Below are 21,076 nucleotides of genomic sequence, written 5' to 3' on the forward strand. Positions count from 1 at the left end.
CTCTCTCTATGGAGATTTTCAAGAGTACACAGGTATTTATGTGATACTGTTTTATAGTACTACCTCATATACTTCTTTCTCTAAAATACTCAAAGAGGTGTAATTTTTCTTGCATAATATCCACTACCATGACTTAGACGCATAATAAATGGGCAAAGTAGTAATGAAGGCAGTAGGAGGAAGGTATAGATGGCAACCAGCTTTCATAGTCAAAGACACTAAGAGGCCCAGTCTATGAGAGAGGGGCTCCTGTGGAATAGAAGGAAGTAAAGTTAAACTGGTGAAGAGTGGCCAGATCTTGTCCAGGAAAGACAACATAATGAAGCAGTTGTGAGTATATTAGAAATCTGTATGATGTACTGAAGAAAGGAAGACCGGAGTTGAGGAGACTGAGGTAGTAATTCAAAAGAGATGAGACCCTAAATGAGTATAACACCCATAGGAATGTTCAAAGGTAGAATCAGTAAGAAATGGGACAAGTGAACAAAGAGAAAGGCAGGAAAAGATGAGTCAAAAAACTCAGGTATGCAGCCCAGATAACTGAGATAATGCTTGTTTTATCAGAAGAAAAGAATATTCATTATGGTAGGAAGAAATTAATTTGGTTTTAGGTACACTGAAGTTTGAGATAACAGCGGGACACAATTATAACAATCTTTAGGAAGATATGAATTAGGACTTAGAGACTATAAAATATATGTTTGGCAGTAATCAACACAGAAATGATGATAGAATGTCCAAGGGCAAGAACGTCAAGTAAGAAAAGCTACATAACACTTCCGAGTTTTTGTTAGTAGGGGATTACAAAAGAAGCCACAGCAGAAAACAGGGAAGGAACAGAGCTAAGAGAAACTGAGTATTATTATCCCACCAAGGCCAAGAGACAACCTCAAAATCTAGACAGAATAAAGCTCCACCTCTAAAGAGCCAGGAGATGACTCTTTAGGGAAGACTTCTTTCCAAGAAGATTCTTACAGTTGTTGGGTAGTCTGGAGGGCTGGACCACCTGGACCATAAATGACAGAGCATCAAGGAATCGGAGGAAATCACCAAATACATCACTGATGATGCCAAGAGTATTAAAGCTAAATTATTAAAAGAAATGTTAAATTATAGTGAAATATCAAAGGCCACGGTCGGAATACAAAACAGAGGTTAGGTTTTAGGTTTTTCTGTTGTTAAATTAAAACAAGATTAAAGATTAAATATCAAAAGATTAAAATAAAAATTAAAGATTAAAATAAGTTATATACTTTTCTACCAAAATAACTAAGGTGAAGTTAGGATTGGATATCAAGAATTTGATTTTACAAAATATGAAAATGAATAAACATATTATTACTTTCTTCCCCTGAAGTTTTTCAAATCATATCCACATCAAGCTAAAGAACTAAGGCCCTGAAAACAGAGAATAAAGCAATAAAGGTAAAGAAGAGGAAAGGAGCAAGAAAGACAGTGATACCATGCAGCAAGAAGGAAATGAGAAGTTTACTTTGTGGAAAAAAGGAATGTTTGCATAATGCTTATATTCACTTATTCAACAAACATGTATTGAACATAAACTATGTAATATACATGTGTTGGGGCTACAAAGATGAATGCAGTATCACTCTTCTTCCATCTTCAAGAGATTTATAGCCTAAAACACTATGTATATAATACAAAATATATTATCTTATTATACTTAAGAAAAGCCTTCAATAATGTGATTTATTTTTTAACCATCCCACCTAGATTTCTGTTAATCACAAAAGTCTAAATGATATTGGCTGAGATTAAAAAAAAGAAATTCCCAAATTCTAAGAGCACTTAAACTCTTAAATGTGTACAGAAAAAAAATCCTACTTCATTAGTGGGTAGAGAAAGCCTCAACTGCTATAGTTCCTACATCTAACTTTTAGGAGATGACAGCCATGACATAACGGGAAGAAAGACCCTCTGAATTTTTCCTACAGCTAGTAATTTGATGCTACTGACAAGATGAAACTGCCAATTTATAGTTCCCCTCCCCCGCATTTAAATAACAGTTCATATTAGACCAAATACCCAGCAGCTGAATTAACTGTTGTTTAGGCCCATACAGTACATTATCTTAGCTCATTTATACTCACCAAATGGGACACCTTCACAGACCCTTCACAATTAGAAGGCTCATCCGTCTCTCTGCTTTCAGAAATCTAGATAGAAAAGGCAACTTGTATACAAAGCAGTGCATTCTTACACGTGATAATGAAAAATAAAGTATCATAAAATAAGAAGAGGAGCGCGTCCAGTTCAACTCTCTAGGCTCAAAGTAAAATCCTACCATCAGATGTTTTAAAAGTGAGAGAAAGACAGAGAGAGAGAGTGAATATTACCTACCATCTTAAAAATTGTATGAGAACAACTTCTCTGATTCATTTTTGTTTTTTCATAATGGCTGTTCCCTGTAAAAATGAGTTATATTTCAGCTGCACATATATTAAAATCCAACAAGACATAGTAATTTTTATTTTAACTTAATAAAGTATGATTTGAAGCCTAAACACACTTGATTGAAAAGATAGCTTTTATAACGATTTTAAAGAAATACAGCAGAAAGTCTTACTTTCTCCCTTTGTGATCCATTTCAAAGCCATTTCTGATGTATAAACCACTTCTGTGAGATCAGCAACATACACATTCCTCTGAAACAAGTTTAATTGTGGAAAGATTAAAGAAATAGAAGTCACTGAAAAGTCTGCTTTTCAAAAAGAAGGTACAAACTATTAGAGTTCATTTGTGGAAGTTAAAGGTGGAAAATGGAATCATTATTCTATAAGAATATAACAAGCAACTCCATGAATACAATTTATTTCCTATACCAAAGCACACTAAATTCTAACTTGATACTTCCATATTGCTATTTTTAGGCACTTAAGCCTATTAGAGCTATCAGTATTTTAAAACTATACATATTATTTAAAAAATCAATGTCTATAAACACTTCAAAAAAGGAAGAAAGAAAACCACAAAAACAGCAGACACTTTAAAAATTAAAGGTAAATATTCAAGAACAATAATCCCAATAAGTAAGTTGATTATAATGTTTGTTACTCACATTGACATCTTCTCGAATTATTAAAGGTTTCATTGTATATCTCCATGTAAGACACATGCAAGAGAAATTCCCTATCAGGAAACTGGAAGTAAAAATATGTAAAAGCATCAGTGAGCACCAAATTATGAAAACCTAGTATTTTATGCTTGTGTGCTTATATTAAAGAGGTAAAGAAGGAAGTTATGTTTGTAAAACAAAACCCATGATTCTATGTTGACAATAATAAACACAAAAATATAAAAGCATTGTTTCAGAAATAATGAAAAGTAATGTATCGTAAAATTAGAAGAGGAGAGCACTCTTTCCAACTCTCCAGGCTCAAAATAAAACTCTACCATTAGATGTTCTTATTTTAATGAAGATGCCAATTTAAAACCAACTCTTAACTAATTAGGTTGCCTGCCCTGGCCTTCTACTTCCCTTCTCCTTTACCAACACCCACTTTTTACTGTTCCTTTATAGTCACCATTAGTTAAACAAAGGCAATGAGGAGCAAACCATTCTGACAAGATTTTCCTGTTCCTTAATGAATACTTTTTGTTGAAAGTATTACTGTTGTAGGATTCAAGGGAAAGAATAAAAGAACTTTAAGCTTTAAAAAGTAAGTTTGTTGGGATAAAAGTAAATCTATGTTATGCCTCCCTTCTTTCCCCATGGATAATCAAGAGAGAACTGTAAATTTATTTCCTTTTATTATTACACAAGAAAAACACTAAGATTGTTGCTACTTTTACCAGTATATACTAGAAATTCAGCTAAGTTATTTACCTTCTTAAGTTTTTGGAAAATGTCATGAATTGCCCTGGGCATAAGTCCTAAGTAATCTTCTGAACCCATAATAGTATACATTTTTCCTGAAGCAGTCTGCCCATAGGCAAATATAGTCCCTGAACCAACAAAATACACACACACACAGATTTAAAAATGAATCTGCAGTGGATAAAACTATCAATACATGTTGCACAGACACCCAAGACTAAAATGTTTCTGCAACACTGAGTGAATACAAACCATTGTAGCCTTGTATGGCAGAATCCATGATTGGTGCTGCTATTTCTTCATACACATTTTTAGTAGTTTCATTATTATGAAAGACACGATCTACAAAACAACAACACATTTGAAGTTAAACCAAACAAATCAAATGTGTTTTCATTCTGAACTAGTAATTACCCAAAGAAATAAAATTGTCAATCTAGGATGATAAAATATTTAAGACAGTATTTTTTTCAACTGGTCCTTTGAAAAAACCTCTCCTAGAGGTAAAATGTTTTGGTCCTCAAAGACAAAAAATATACTACAAGTTAATGATCCTATGTGTTTTTACAAGGCAGTAGGCCATAGTGGTTGCACATGGGGGTCTGGAATCTGTCTGGATACAAATTATATAACTGTGCTTTAAATATCAATTTATTATCTCACTTATCATACATGATGGCTAAACAATTTTTCATTTTCAATGAAGCAGTTTATAAAAGCCTTAGTCTGATCTTTAGTAATTAATCTAGTATTACTGATAAGCCTTCTGTACTCTTAATAGCAAAAGAATAGCAAGCTAATTTTTGATGCTATTATATCTTACCAAAATTGAAGGATTTACTTCCATCAACTTGATACATGGCATTATTGTCAATTTTCCAGTAAGCTTGGGCAGTTTCTCCAAGTTCTTCTTCTCTAAAAATATAATAATACTGCATTTTAGCAGAATTGGTCATAAAAGTTATGTTATAGGAAGGATAATTTAAGATTTCATCTTCTGAAAAACATTTTATTTTATTTTGAGATGGCGTCTTGCCCTATTGCTGACACTAGAGTGCAGGGGTACAATCATAGCTCAGTGCAACCTCAAACTCCTGGTCTCAAGCGATCTCCTGGCTCGGCATTCCAAGTAGACAGGACTACAGGCCTGTGCCACCATGCTTGTATTTTTGTAGGGGGTGGAGGGGTGGTGTATCCATATGTTGCCCAGGCTAGTCTTGAACTCCTGTCCTCAAGGGGTCCTCCCACCTTAGTCCCCAAAGTGGTAGGATTACGTGCATAAGCCACCATGCCCAGATGAAGACTATTTCAAAAGATAGTAATAATATATCACTTATAAGAGAAAGATGGAAAATCAAGCTTTGAGGATTCAGCTCTCTTAAATGGGGTTTCAGTTCCTCCTGCCCTGTCATGGGAGTTTCTTGCGGAAACTGTTCATTCACCATTTCAGCCAACACTGGCAGCTGACAGGATAGATTAAAAATGAAACTGATTATGTACCTCTTCCTTAAAACTCTTGAAAACTTTCTGGAAACTTATGAAATCCTTAGCATAGCATATGAGACCTGGATTATGTCATTTCATTCTCCAACCTCATCATCCTCTAAATTTCTATATGAACTCTAAGCTCTACTTGAAGGTCTTTTCAAAATGACAGATTTAACCTCTTTGGGCCTAGAATATTCTGACCTTCCTTTCCATTAAGTAACTTATCTATTGTTTCACTTGTGAAAATTGTCAGGACTCTCCTGACACGAGCCCAAGCCACCCAAACTGTCATCTCTCTTATGGACTAATCATTTTAGCAAACATTCTCCACCTGCCCATCATAACAGTTGTCACAACCTATTGTAATCGCTTCTTTATGTTGATGTCTTCTAATGTATTAGATAAGCAGCTCCTAAAAAACAGGAAATCCCAGATCTTGATATTCTCTGTTATTAAACGCTGTGTTCAATAAAAATTTCTCAAACACAGAAAATGTTAGCCTTTGGGGTCGAAGACCAGAGGCTACTGAAACTAACTGACTTCATTTATTCCCCTTTCTGGTTTTTCTCCATAGCATTTATTACTTACATATCACCACTTAACACTCTATATTTTTAACTTTAGGTTCTGTCTCTCTCTCCACTAGTATGGAAGATCCACAGGGCAATAATGGTAGAGTCTGTTCAGTGCTGTAACGGTGTACTAAAGTATACACATGCAGATACATAAGTATTTGTAGATGCAGTCTTGAGTGCCTATTGAACACAATGCGACAGACTAGTCCTTGTCCTCAGGGAGTTTAGACATAGCCAATTAAGCTTAAAATGACTACACTCTCCCATACGACTTCTTTAGGGGGTGGAATGGAGTAAGGAGATTCAGATGTGGGAAAAACAGCAGGTGAAGGTCTTCAACGTCAGGGAGCCCGCATTAGATTTACGTGAATCTCGCAGCTGGAAGTTACCGTCCAGATCTCGGATCCTTCCCTGTCACTTCACAGACAAGCAAACCCCGGAAAGCAGCCCTGGGAAAGGCCGGAGCACCCGCCCCTCCCGCCCTGGCCCGCGCCCGCGCCGCCTGCAGCCGTGCGCCCCGCCGCGGTCTGGGCCCCCTACCTGCTGCTGAGCGCCGGACTCGCACGCAGACCGCCACGGGGCCTTCCTCCGCCGTCTTCCTCACGCCGGGCCCCGGGGAAGTGGCCAAAACCCTCCGCCGCCCGCGCCTCAGGGCGCAAGGGCCGACCGGCCTTTAAGTTGAAAATTTCCAAAACGCCGCCTCTGATTGGGTCGCTGTCTCGTGACGTCATGGACGAGTCCACCTGCGGCGCGGTGCGGGGAGCGCGGGGAGCGGGAAGGTAGGCGGCGCACGGCTGGCGGAGTCTGGCGGCGAGCGGGAGGGGGTCGCAGGGACAGGATGGTGGCCTGACAGAGAGCGGACGTCTCGGTAATGGCCGGACGCTGCTATGCTAAAAGCCCCTGAACACTATCCTCCACCCCCTCCCTTGAAGAGTTTGCAATCTGTAGAAGAAACAAGGCAGGGACATGTACTTTTCCACTAAAAGAGAATTAAGATTTTTTGTTTTTTAAACCACACTAACAGTTTAAAAAAGAAAGAAAGAAAGAAAAAACCTCAAACGACGAAAGTTGAAACTCACCGGCCGGTCTAGAAAGGTAAGAAGCTCGTTGTGCTCCTGAGAAACTCTTTGAGTTTAGGTTTTTTTGTTTCTGTGTCTTTAACTCTTGTTTCCATAGGCTGTGAGTTTGTTAAGAGGCAGACTTAGGGGAAAGAGCTACTGAGGACTGGAAAAGTTCATTTAATGTGTTGATACTTTCATTAGCTGAAAGAGAAAGCTATTCTTTTTTTTTTTTTTTAACAAACACAATTACTTTATTCTTGAAAGATAAAAGAAAATGTCCAGTTTCAAGGCCGGGCGCGGTGGCTCAGGCCTGTAATCCTAGGAGGCCGAGGCGGGTGGATCCCTCGAGGTCAGGAGTTCGAGAGCAGCCTGAGCAAGAGCGAGACCCCGTCTCTAGTAAAAATAGAAAGAAATTATATGGACATCTAAAAATATATACAGGAAAAAAAAAATTAGCCGGACACGGTGGCGCATGCGTGTTGTCCCAGCTACTCGGGAGGCTGAGGCAGGAGGATTGCTTGAGCCCAGGAGTTTCAGGTTGCTGTGAGCTAGGCTGACGCCACGGCACTCTAGTCTGGGCAACAGCGTGAGACTGTGTCTCAAAAACAAACAAACAAAAAATGTCCAATTTCAAAAGAAAGCACACTCCTGTTAAACTCTCATATCTTTCTCAAGGCTTACAGCAGTCTGGCTGTGTGCCAAGATTTGTACACCAGCTTGAAACTTGGACATCCATGTTAAAACTTTAAAAACATTACTTGAATTACAACTACATAAGAAGTTTAAATGAAATTCTAAGTGTGCCCAACTATCACAGATCCTGAATTTCGGGATCATTAGGAGGATCGTGCAGGTCAGTCACCACTGCAGAACCATAGGTGCTCAAAGTTGTGGCATGAGCAATGAGTGACCTCATCCTTTCTTCGTTACCACCTAACTGGTTCAAACTGGGTAAGCAAGGAGCCTTTGCAGGGACACAAAGAACTTATCTTCAACGCTGAGCTATTCTAAATACAGAAATTCTTTCCCCAAAATACTGCTTGGTTTTCCTTTGTCTTAAACACAGTATTTTCCCCTTCCTCTCCCGGATCCGAGGGGGATACATTCCAAGCCCCCTAGTGGATGCTGGAAACCACAGGTAATACTGAACCCTCTATATGCTGTACAAGAATTTCTTTTTGCTTTATCACAGTTTTACTGAGGAAGACTTTCTCTTAACGTAGATCTTAGCAACCTCAGCATATAATTTTTTTCTTTCTTTATTAAGTCTAGGGCTTTCATTTTTCCGCCTAAAGGAAGTACTTTACAGTTTCTCATTGGCATATCAAATTGCCAGCATCACTATTCTTGAGTTTTGGGACCACTATTATGAAGTATTTACTTCATTCTACTATTAAGTCTATTAAGTAAAATAAGAGTTACTTGAACAGAAACACCGTGGAACCAGAACAGAGGATCTGATCTGATCATGGAGATGGTTACTAAGTGCCTAATAGGCTGGTAGCATGTGTAGCAGAGATGCACTGCACAAAAGGATGATTCACCTACTGTGTGGGGTGGTGAGAGATTTCAGTACAGAAAGAACAGTGTGCAATTTAAGACTTATGAGTTGTTTATTTCTGGAATTTTCCATATAATATTTTTGGATCATGGATGACCACAGGTAACTGAAAGTGTGGAAAGTGAAACCCTGGATAAGGGGGGACAACTGTGTGTATTGTAGTAGGTACTAACATTTTCTTTAAAAGTGGTTTCAGTACTTTTCTGCTTTGATACAGGGAATATAAATAATTATCCATTTTCCCTCAACAATAATGTGAAGCAAAGCACTTAGTGATTGTTCATAATTTAGAGAAGTCAAAACATCTACTGATTTAATAAAATTATGAATATTTAGAAAGTAATTTGTCAATATTGATAAAAACTGAAGACATATGCTTTTTGTGCCAGCAATTGTGCTTTTAAGAATTTATGTATGGATATATTTGAACAAGTATGTATATATTAAATGTATACATGAATGTACATACACATATACAAGACTATTAATTCCAGCATTCTTTACAAGAACAAATGACTGGAAACACATTAAATGCCAGTAAATATGGAACTAGTTAAATGGATGACATTACATTCATACCCAATGGAACACTACGTAGCCAGTGAAAGTAATGATATAGCTCTTTATGTGTACTTTGGAAAGCTAGTCATGATATCTATTAACTAAAGGAAACCTAAGGTGCAGAATTGTGTGCATATTGGTATTTTCAAAAAATATTTATATGTCTGGATCTGCATATATAATTTCTGGAAAGATACGCAGATATGCCAGTTTTTTGCAGAGTGAGGACTGAATTAGATAATAGATCTTTTATTGAATATTATTTTATAGTTATTAATATCATAACCATGCAAATATTAAGTAGTTTTTTTTCAATTTAAAGAAACTAGTCAATAGATAAGAGTGGTAAATAAAAATGAGTCTACTTATTCAAGATTTGTTTTAGTTAACCAGTTGTGAACTAGTATAGAATATTTTTTTTAATTGCTAAACTATGAGGACACTTGGCTGTATCTAATAAGACCCAGAGTTAAGGAAGGTATGTTTTAACTGTTTTTGTTTTTAATGGTGGGCTAATATTGCACACATTAATATTTACTTGAAGGGAAGGATGCTATCAAGAGGAAGAAGGGACATGATCAATGAAAGTCTCTGATGAGACAAAAGGGAATTGCTTCAAGAGTACAGAGTAGGCATCAGCCTTTCAGAGTTGTGCTTCTGATTCTTGCCGTGGCTGTCTTTGTTGCCATCACCATAGCAGGTAACATTTATCGAGTATTTACTAAATGCCAGGCTCTCTGCTATATGCTCTATATCCATTGTTTCATTTAAATTGTCAAAATTGTTCATCAAGAAATAGTGACTGAGCTCCTGCTATGTGCCAAATATGGTTCTGATGAGTACTGAGAAGAAAGCCAAATCAGGAAAGAGGGGGGAGGGGGAGCCAGGAGTAGGGGTGCTAGTTTCTTAGGAAACACATTCTTGTGGGAAGAAGTAGACAATACAGAATAAATGAGTAAAATAATTCATGGTGAGAGGAGGGGACACTTTAGATGGGAAGTTCAAGAAAGGCCTGGGGAGGTGAACTTTGAGGTAAAACTTATGTGATGAGGAAAAGAGAGAGGGCATACCAGACAGAGGGTGAACCCATGCTTGTCCGAGTTTGTCATGTGTCTGAGACACAGAAGGAAGGCCCCTGTGGCTGGAGCATTTGGGGCAATGGAGAGAGGTGGGCGGGGCGAGATCCTGTGGGGACTTGTGGGCTGTGATAAAACATTTGGATCTTATTCTCATGGCTAGAGGAAGCCTGGGGAGGGTTTTAAGCAAGGGAGTAAAAATGGATTTATTAATTCCTTCAAACAAGAATTTATTTATTTCACTATGAAAACAGAAGCTTCCAGAAGAGACTCTGCACTAGCTCCTGTCAACCTATCTATACACCTACCTGTGCCTGTGCCCACATACCTGCCTTGCCGGTTGTATCTAGATGAACAACCGATATGCCCTCTGAAGATCTCTCCATGCGTACACTAGATCCTTCCCCTCCTCACTCCTCTCTGTTCTGCCTCGGCATCTTCTCCTGCTCTAATAGGCCAGTCTCAGCAGCAAACATGGCATAATTTCTCCCATCTTAGATATCTAATAGATGCTCTAAACTTAAAATGTCCAACACTGATCCATAATCTTCTTACCAACTGCTTGCTCAGCAGTTTTCTGCATCTCAATTGAGGGCAAGTGCATCATCCTTCCAGGTATCCAGTCATGCTGCTCAACTTCTCATTTTCTCTCAAAGTCTGCATTCAATGTACCTGAAAATTCTGCGGGGCTACCTTGAGAATATTCCAGAATATGACCCTTTGTCACAACTTATGTTAGCCACCTGGTCCAAAGTACCATCATCTGACACTGAACTCATCTCTGTTTCTACCTTTTCCCAGCCCCACTGCCAGTCTATTCTCAACCTAGCAATTTGAGGGAGCCTTTAAAATATGTAACTTGAGTCATACCACTCCTCTCTGAAGACCCCCAAAGCCTCCTCTGCACCCTCTGATTCTCTAAGAATAAAACCCAAATCTTTCATTTGTCTCCCAAGCCTTATGTGATCTTGTTCCTTATTAGCACTCTGGCCTTACACACGAGCCACACTGGCCTCTTGGCAATTTTTTTTTTCCTTTTAATTTCTCCTCTCTCTTGAAGAATAATTTTGCCAGATACATAATTCTAGGTTGGTGGGTTTTTTTTTTCCAATACTTTAAATATTTCACTCCACTCATTTTTGCTTGCATGGTTTCTTTTTTTATTTTTTTTTTTTGGAGACAGAGTCTCACTCTGTTGCCCGGGCTAGAGTGAGTGCCGTGGCTTCAGCCTAGCTCACAGCAACTTCAAACTCCTGGGCTTGAGCAATCCTCCTGCCTCAGCCCCCCGAGTAGCTGGGACTACAGGCATGTACCACCATGCCCGGCTAATTTTTTTTTTTGTGTATATATATATATATATATATATGTTTTTATCTGTCCGTATAATTTTTCTTCTATTTTTAGTAGAGACGGGGTCTCGCTCTTGCTCAGGCTGGTCTCGAACTCCTGAGCTCAAACAATCCGCCCTCCTCGGCCTCCCAGAGTGCTAAGATTACAGGCGTGAGACACCGCGCCCAGCTGCTTGCATGGTTTCTAACAAAGTAGTCAGCTGTAATTTTTTTTTTATTTTCTTTTAGAAATATATGTATATTTTTAAAAACAGAGATGGGGTCTTGCTGTGGTGCCCAGGCTAGTCTCAAACTCCTGGCTGTAAAAGTGATCCTCCCACATCAGCCTTCCAGAGTGCTGGGATTACAGGTGTGAGCCACTGCACTTGGCCTGGCAGTTTCTTGAATCCTATACAGACTCCCTCTTAAGGCCTTTGTGTTGGCAGTTCTTTCTGCCTGGTAGGCACTTACCCCAATACCCATGTTTCCTCCTTCCCATTGAATCCAATATCTGGTTAAATGTCATCTCAGAGCTTTCTCTGCATAAAACAGCAACTCCCTTGTCTGTTACTTCTGTTCCTTTGATCTTCTTCTTTTTAAATACCACTTATAACTTTTAGACATCGTATGTATGTATTAATTTATGTATATATTATCTGCCTCCTCTTACTAGAGTGTCAGCTCTATGAGGTCAGTGACAGTTTTCTTTACTCCTTATCCACTGCACCTAGAAAGATGCTTGGCACAGAAAAAACATTCAATTAAAATATTGCTTATTCCATCACTCACTAAATACTTATTGGCATAATTTTTGGAAAGATACATGGAATACATCTAGCTTCCTTTGGTGAGAAGGACTGAGTTGGAAATAGATTTACCTTTCATTGTATACTATTTCATAATTAATATTTTAACCATATAAAATTAGTTTCTCTCAACTTAAAAAAATTAGTTAATAGCTAAAAACAGGATATAAAATACAGTGTACTCATTCAAGATTTGTTTTGTTATCCAAATGTGAGCTAGTATACACTACCCTTTTTGTGGCTATATTGTGAAGATGTTGGGCTGTAGCTAATAAGGTAATCTAGAGTTAAGGAAGGTATGCTTTAATTTAAATTGAGTGGTCAGGGCAGGCTCAAAGATTACATAACTTATCTGAAGTTATGTAATTTCTGGAAAAAGATGCTTAACATTTGGATGCATAAAACTTCTCTGATAGGTAATTATTAATAAAACTTTTACTGATTAACTCTTTTCTTACCTGAAAGATTAATGAATGTGTATGATCAAAAGTTCAAGTTTTACAATAAGATCCACAGTGAAAAATAAATCTTATATTTAACCCCTTTGGTGCCAGTTTGCCTCCCTGTAGGCAACTGTGTCAATTCCTAAAGGGTTCTCCTCAAAAGAGTCTACAGATATGCACATATATGCATCTTTTTCTATATTTTGTAGTATCTTTTTACATAAATAGGTACCTGTTATACATACTGTAGTACACTTTGCTTAAAATGTGATCTTTATTTTAATATTTTCAATTTATTTATTAAAATAAATAAAATTTATTAAATTTTATTAAAATTTTAATTCTTTCATTCAGTTCAAGAAGGAAAAGTGAATTTCTGAGGCAGGTTAATCGCACACACTTCCCTGTAGATGTTTCAGCCGTTGTTTTTTCCCCACAAACGGTATTACTTATGCTGAAGCTGTAGAGGGCAGTGTAGTCCTTCCAAAAACATGGTGTATCCTTGGATAGTGTTTTGAAGATCGTGAATATGGTGCAAATTTTAGAATTTAGAGAAGCTCCTGGTACTAAAAAAATGCATCAGTTCAAATTATTCACTCATGCTCTTTTATGCATTTCATATAAAATTATTTGCAATATGTTTATTTTACGTATCATCCTATCACCTTCCATAGGAGTAATTTTTGCTTAATAGATACCATGCTTATTTCAAAGGTCATTTTTAGCTGCAATAAGTGTATGATGTCTTCATTTAAAAAAACTTGAATTGTTAAGACAGTAGATTTTACATGTTCTCACCGCAGAAAAGTATATGAGGTAATGCATATGTTAGTTTGATTTACCCATTCCACAATATATACACATTGCAAAACATTTTGTTGTACACCGTAAATGTATGCAATTTTGTCAACTAAAAAAATAAATAATAACATTTAAAAGAATTTCAAATTCAGGATGGGTGAGTGTAAAATTGAATATGGATGCGTGGGGGGTAGGAAAAGTGATCTTTGTTACAGAAAACATCTAAGGTAGTCACAGTGTGGCAGAGAATGATGGCAGTCCACCAAATCCATTCTCCTCTTTCTGGCAAGAAACCAAGACTGCATCATTAGCCTTTCTTGCTGTTAGTGTCTTGCAGTGAGGGGCCACCGCTAGGCCTAGATAAGAAAAACTTCTCAGGTGCATTTTTCCTCACGTGTCATTGGTGAGCATCCTTTCCTCTTCCTCTTTGACGATTCCAAACCTTCACCACTCTCCTCAAGCCCAGGTTTCCTTCTCATTTTTACTGAGAAAGCAGGGTCATCAGGCAAGATGTCTCCACTCCTAGCTCTCCAACTCTACCTATTGCATCCCTGCAGATCTACATCCCCACCAATTCTTCCCTCTTTTCATGCACTTGCACTTGCGGAGTAAAGTATTCATTGTGTTTGAAGTGCATTCTTCCACTTATACCCTTGGTTCCTTCCTCTCCAGTCTCCTCCAGGATCCTGATCCAGCCATTATTTGCTCTCTATTTCAGGAAAATGATAGAAAACAACAAAAATGAAAAATAATTTGTAATTCCACTACTTTAAAACAATTATCTAGTGTTCTTAAGTGAACATTTGTTCTATCACCCACTCATCAAATTCCATCTTCCCAAAGGTGACCTATGTTAAGTTCCTTTTTGACATTTTCTTGAGTATATGCAAGAAATGTATATGTATAAATAACCACACACTTTTATGTTTCCAAGAATGGAGTCATCATGTGCTTACTGAGCTAAAATTTGGTTTTTACACTACCAAGTCAATATGTAGGTTTGTCTTTTATATTGGTTGTATAATATTCAATTATATGGTGGCATTGTAGTTTATTCAGTCATTTCTTTACGTATATTTAGATTGTTTCAGATTTTTCAATATTGCTTATAATACAAAAATCCATCTGCACATATATACCCTCACACACTGAGCCTTTTATTTTCATAACCTACATTGCTAGAAGTTGAAATGCTGATACAAATGATGTGCTTGTTTTGAATCATAGCAAGTACTACTAAATTACTTCTCAAATAATTTGTTCCAAGTATACTACAAGCAAGAATATGTAAATATCCACTTCCCCATTTCTTCACCATCACTAGATATTATCAATATTTTCAGTTTTTGTCAATTTTAAGAGAAAAAAATATTTATTATTACTTTGTGTTATCTTGGTGCAAAAGTAATTGTGGTGTTAGCATTGCTAACATTTGCCGTTTGATACTGGAATACATTCTTAAATAAATGTGGTTATGTTATACATTATTTTAATCCGCATTTCTCACTTTATGGTTTTTTGCTAAGGAGTTAGTATTTGCTGTTTATTTTATATTTATTTTAGACAATGGAAATGATGTTATACAGAAAGAGAATTCAAATGACTTTCTTATTCAAGTTCACAATGGGTCGTAAAGCAGTGGAGACAACTCGCAACATCAACAACGCATTTGGCCCAGAAACTGCTAAGGAATGTACAGTGCAGTGGTGGTTTAAGAAGTTTTTCAAGGAGAGGAGAGCCCTGATGAAGAGGAGCACAGTGGCCGACCATCAGAAGTTGACAACAACCAATTGAGAGCAATCGCCGAAGCTGATCCTCTAAGGAATACAGGAGAAGTTGCTGAAGAACTCAATGGTGAGCATTCATTCTGTGGTCATTTAGCATTTGAAACAAATTGGAAAGGTGAAAAAGCTCAATAAGTGGGTGTCTCATGAGCTGTCTGAAAATCAAAAAAAACCATCATCTCTTATTGTGCACAAAAACAATGAAACCCATCATCTCTAACGAAATTACAATACAATAAAATAAGATAAAATAAAGCTCAGAAAAAAAAAGCAGTACTACTAGCGAGACAGATCATAAGAACAAGGGGCGGGGGGTAGGAAGTCACTACCGTGTTATAAAATTGTATGAACGTTACCGGATTCTGCGTGCGTGTGTTCTCTGAGAAATGACCCCCTTTTGCTATGGGGCCGGGACTGGAGTCCCACTTTGGGACCACAGGATTCACCGCACTCGACTCCTGACTGATTCTACCTAGGGTTAGCTCTGTGTAAACACTCTTTTAGATGTGGGTGTTTTACGGACTTCTGTCCTTCGGGAGATACGACTGGCCTGGGTACAGGAGTGAGTGAATGTACCGACCGTCTTCTCCCATCTCTCTCTTTCTCTCTCTCTCTCTCTCTCTCTCTCTCTCTGTCTCTCACTCTCACACACAGAGACACACACACACACGCAGACGCGCCGTTTCCAGGAGCGCCCACTTCATGCGCTTCGGTCCACCGTGACAGATATTCCAACTGTGAGATCATCGTGAGTGGTTGAGCCTAGGCCCCGCTCTGAACCTCTCCGTACTGTTCATGTGTCTTCAGCAGGTCCTGCCTCCACCCGTGGCATCTAGCACAGGCCGACGGTGCCCTGTCCTCTCTCCCTGTCATGGACCCCCCTCCCCACCGTCCCCCGGGGGCTCTCTGGTGGACTAGTTGTGGGGAGGGTGCCCGGGGGCTGAGAGACGTGGTCCGAGAGGGGCCGGGAGGAGGCCTGCGACCCAGTGTGTACCCACTCCCGCCCCCACGCTCCTTCCCCCACCAAGGAGCCCGTCCTTTCCAGGCTGACACTTGGATCCGTGGATGATGGGGGTCACCTAGCGGTGGGCGGGCGAACGTTATGGAAAAATCCGGTAGCGTGTTGTGACTTCCTGCCACAGAGATGGCTCTGGCAACAGCCTGGGGCCGCCCCACCCTGGCCCCTGGCCAGGCCCCGTGAATGTGTTCTCTTTGTCCTTGACTTCTTTCTTCCTTTCACCGGCCAGCATATTCTAAGAATGTGAAGCTTATCATAGTTCCACCCTGGGTTTCAGGATCCTAAGATAGGAAGGGGTTTTACGATTCCACGACAGAAAGGTTTTCTCATCCTATCGTCTCTCTCTGCCCCCTTCTTTCTTTCTCTTCCTCCTCCTGCCTTTTCTTTATTTCTCTTTTGTTTCCTTCTTTCAGTCTTTCTGTCTTTTTCTTTTTTTTTTTTTTTTGACAGACGGGCCACAGTCCAGTTATTGTGCATTCTTTTTGACCACTTGGAAAGCTACTAGCACTGTCCGGGCCTCACTCACGCGGACTACAGAGTTATGACCCGGTGTGTGTGTGTGTGTGTGTGTGTGTGTGTGTGTGTGTGTGTGTGTGTGTGTGTGTGTGTGTGTGTGTGTGGTGCGTGTGTGTGTGTGTGTGTGTGTGTGTGTGTGTGTTTAGCTGTCCGTATAATTTTTTTTCTCTTTTTAGTAGAGACGGGAGTCTCGCTCTTGCTCAGGCTGGTCGCGAACTCCTGAGCTCAAACGATCCGCCCGCCTCGGCCTCCCAGAGTGCTAGGATTACAGGCGTGAGCCAGCGTGCCCGGCCGAGTCTTTCCTTCCTTCCTTCCTTCCTTCCTTCCTTCCATTTCTTTCCATTTTTCTTTCCTTTCTTCCTTGCTCCTGTTATCCTGTCTTTCTGTCTCTCTTTTTTCCATCTTTCTTCCCCCTTTCTGCTTTCCTACCTTCCTTCTTTCTCATTCTCTCCTTTCTCTCTCCTTCCTTCTTTCTGTCTTTCCGTTCTTCCTTCCTTCTTTCTCTCTGTGTCTTTCTCTGCTTTCTCTCTCTCTCTCTCTCTCTCTCTCCTTCCTTCTCTCTATCTTTTTCTCTTTCCCTCTTTCCGTATTCTTGTTTCTTTTTCTCTTTTAATTTCCTTTCTTTTTCTCTTCTTTTCTTTCTTTCCCTCTTTCTTTCTCCTTCCTTCCTTCCGTCCTCTCGTTCTCTTTCTTTCTGCCTGTCTTTTCTTTCCTTATTTCTTCTTTCCTTCTGTCTTTCTGTGTTTCCTATCGCCTTCCCTTCCTTCCTTTTCCTTTTCCTTTCTCCCCCCGCTTCCTGTCTTTTCTTATTCACTGTTTTCTTCTTTCTGACTTTCTCTCTCCGTTTCTCTGTCTCTTCTCTCTCTCTTCTTTTCCTTTCTCTCTTTCCCTCTTTCTGGGTCTGCCTGTCTGTCTCTCGGCTATGTCGTGGTCTGTGCAGAGACGGGTTTGGTGGACGATTTCGGTGGTCGGGTCGACCCATCCTTTCTTTGATCCCAGTGCTAGCCACGCTGGGGCCTGCCTAGCTTCCCCGATCAGGCGAGATCGGGCGCGTTCAGGGTGGTGTGGCCCTAGACTGACCCGTCCTCTGTCGATGGCTTCCGTGGGGAGTAGGGGGGACTGTGTTTGATGCCCTCGGGGGACCTTCTGGACTCTGAAATGATGGGCTCCGGAGGGTTGCCCCGTGATTTGCAGCAGACCTCTGGTGGCTGGCGCCGGTTGTGGTCGGGCTCCACCTGGCGGCCGCTTTTCTAGAAGGCTCTTGTCCTCTGAATCTTCGGTGCGGCAGGCAAAGCAGGGGACAGTCCCCGCTGTGACGGAGGCTGGGTTCCGGGAAGCAAGCAGCCTTCTCAGGGCCATCTGGCTCGTGCCGGGACGCCGGCTGGGACGTCTGTGAGGCGAAGCTTGGGCCCGCAGGGCTGTCGTAGGAGGACGTTGTCGCCGCGCTTCCGGGCTCAGCCGGCCAGGCGGCTGGCGGGGCTGGCGGGGCTGGCGGGGCTGCCCGGGCGGGTCGACCAGCACGCTGTGGCCGCTCTGGCAAGACCCTCCCCGCCCCGCGGGGACAGGAAGGAGACGGCGCACGTGGACGGGAGAGGAGGGTGTCCGGCGAACGGCCGCCGTCCCGTGCATGCCTGTCCCTCTCCCTCTCCCACGGCCTCGCCTTTCCTGCCGCTTTTCCCTGGGTCCCGCTCAAGAGGCAGGGACAGCCCTGTGAGTGGCACGGGTGGCTGGGTCCCTCGCGGGATCCCAGTCGTCCGTGGCTTCTTCCGAGTCCTACTCTGGGGGCACGGACCGGGCCCTGGGCGGCGCGGGTGGCCGGCGAGGGCGACCCCTGTCGGGCCGCAGCGGTCCCGTCCCGATGTTTTCTCCTCCATGAGTCCCCCCTGTGCTGGGGCCGGGGACCGGGGACCGGGCCCCGCCCGGGTGGCGCGGGTGGCCGGCGAGGGCGACCCCTGTCGGGCCGCGGCGGTCCCGTCCCGATGTTCTCTCCTCCACGAGTCCCCGTGCGGGGGCCGGGGTGGCGCGCGTGCCCGGCGAGGGCCTCCCCGACCCTCTACGCCACGGGGGGGGGGGGGGGGGGAGTGGTCCGCGGGTCCTGGGGGTCGACCAGATGTCCCTGAGTGCCCCTCGTCTGCTGGCCCTGGGCACCTGCTGGGGACAGGTGGCCGTGTCGAGTGTCGTAGGGGCAGGCGTGGTCAAGTGGCTCGGTCCCCGCCACCCTGCACCGTGTTTTTGATCACCTCATATCGTCATCTTCCGCCGCCAGGTTAGTGCTGACACGCTGTCCTCCGGTGACTGTCGCCGGAGGGGTTGGGCCTCCGCACGGCGACAGGGTTCCGGGTTCCTGGTGACCCGGCGCCCTGCCGTGTTCCCTTTGAGCTCGACCGCCTGGGCCCGCGCGCCGGCTCTTAGGGCGTCGGAGTGTCCCGGCGGGGCTGCTCGCCCTCTTGGGTTGGTCTCTGGCCCCTCGAGGGACGGCGCCCCGGGGGGCGTTTGCGGCAATCCTCCCCCTTACCCAGCTGGCTTCTGTGCCGTTGCGTGTCAGGCGGTCTTCGTGTCTGGGTTGTCTGCCGCCCTCCTCCGGAGACGGGGGCCGGCGAGGCTGAAGCGGGCTCCTCTGATCGCTGTCCTCGCTGGCCTGACTGGCCTCCCCGACCCTTCCCCCGTCCTACGGGGCCTGATCGATGTGGTGACGTCGCGCTCTCCCGGGCCTTAAGCCGCGTGCCAGGCGAGGGACGGGCCCATTCGTGGTGAATGGGGGCCGCTCTTCTCGTTCTGCCCGCGGGCACCTAGCCTCTCCACCGCCCGCCTGTGGGCGGTGGGTGGGAGGCGCCGGGTGCGAGACTATCCGGCCCGCCCTCGCTCGCCCCGCCCTCGGCCTCCTGGCGTTGGGCGGGGGGGGTCGTGGGTCCTGTTGTGACGCAGCGGGCAGCCCTCGCTCGCCCTTTGTGGGCCGTTGCCTGGCCGGGGTCACCCCTCCCCGCGACGGATGGGGAGGGGCGTCCCGCCCGCCCGGTCGCGCGCGCCCCGTTTGGCGCGCGGCTGCTGGGTCTTGCGTGGCCCTTTTGCGGTGCCCCTGGAGCGCACCGGGCCGTTCCCCAAGGTGCCCGAAAAACCGAGTGGTGGTTGTCGTCCTCGTTCCCGGCGTCCCCCTCTGGTGGCCGCTGCAGCGTCCGCCGCGTTGGGTACGCTCCTCCCGAGCAGTTTGCTTGGGCTGATGAAGGGGGGGTCGAGGCGGGTAAGCTGAAGAGGCATCCCCCCCTGCGCCGCGTGGGCGGGCGGGGGGGGTGTTTGTCTCGGCGTCCCCACGATGTGTGCGTGGCGGACTGCCGGAGGCGTGCGCGCGGCTCGTGCCCTTCCCTCCCTGCGCGCGAGCGGTGTTGCCGCAGGGTCGCGCGGGCGATCGTGGTGGGGGGCCTCTACCCCGGGCCTGGTCTGCCTCGGTGACCCCTCTCCCGTACCGACGGGAGAGTGTTCCTCTCGAAGCCGAGGTGGTTTCTGGACGAGAGGGGCCCCCGACCGTGAACGCTCGGGAGTTGCCAACCGTGCGTTTTTGTTTTACCCTGTACCGCAGACCCCCCCACCCCCCCCCCCACCGGGGGGCGTGCCCGAGCGCCTCCGCCCCGGGGCCCTGACGGGGGCGACCGGGTGTCGGGGGCGAGATCCACCTTCGGCGAGAAAGCGTCTTCTCTAGCGATCTGCGGAGGCGTGTCCTCTTCTGGGGTTTGTCGGATTCCGCCCCAGCCCCGCCGCGCCTCTCTGAGCGTCGTCAGCCGCCGCCCCTGCGGCTGCCAGTTGTGCGTGGGCAGAGTTCCCTCCTCCCCCGCCGTGGGGGTGGAGCGGTCCGCCGGCCCCCGCGGTGGGGGCCGAGTGCCACTCTTCGCCTAACGTGGTCCGCGCCTCCCCCCCTCTGAACTCCGGGGGAGGGTCACGCCGGGCCGGGCCGGCGTTCCAGCCGTGAAGGGCGCCCGCGTGTGTGCGCTGCGTGCCGCGGCCGCGGGTCGCCCCGGTGTGCGCTGGGGGATGGGGGCGGTAGAGCCCGTCTCACGCCCCCCCCTCCCCTGTGAGCGTGCGGTCCTCCACCTGGTCCCGTGCCAGGCCGCGGATGGATGGGTGCTCCCGTGCTGGCGCCTGTGGACCGCGCCTTGGGGGGGACCGCCCGGCCAACGTGTGGGGGTCGTTCCACGGGGGCGCGGTGCTCCCCGGAGCGAGACCGGATT

General features: G+C 44.1%; 2 long non-coding RNA genes across 11 annotated transcripts in view; one reads left to right on the top strand and one right to left on the bottom strand.

The window, feature by feature from the left end:
* LOC123627572 overlaps positions 1-6,560 on the bottom strand; it is a 37,718-nt gene extending 31,158 nt beyond the window's left edge. For all 10 annotated transcript variants that reach the window (XR_006731354.1, XR_006731359.1, XR_006731356.1 and 7 more), the window contains exons 1-7: positions 6,442-6,560; positions 4,662-4,753; positions 4,091-4,180; positions 3,080-3,161; positions 2,588-2,666; positions 2,362-2,426; positions 2,112-2,177 (exon numbers count right to left, since the gene is read on the bottom strand). This is a non-coding gene — a long non-coding RNA (uncharacterized LOC123627572). The remainder of the gene's footprint in view (positions 1-2,111; positions 2,178-2,361; positions 2,427-2,587; positions 2,667-3,079; positions 3,162-4,090; positions 4,181-4,661; positions 4,754-6,441) is intronic.
* A 112-nt stretch (positions 6,561-6,672) lies between these two features.
* On the top strand, positions 6,673-15,677 carry LOC123627574. The gene is made up of 3 exons (XR_006731366.1): positions 6,673-6,996; positions 9,629-9,784; positions 15,156-15,677. It is a non-coding gene; the product is annotated as an uncharacterized LOC123627574 (long non-coding RNA).
* The last annotated feature ends 5,399 nt before the right edge of the window (positions 15,678-21,076 follow it).

This window comes from Lemur catta, chromosome 25 (assembly GCF_020740605.2).
Source record: "Lemur catta isolate mLemCat1 chromosome 25, mLemCat1.pri, whole genome shotgun sequence".
NCBI lineage: Eukaryota > Metazoa > Chordata > Mammalia > Primates > Lemuridae > Lemur > Lemur catta.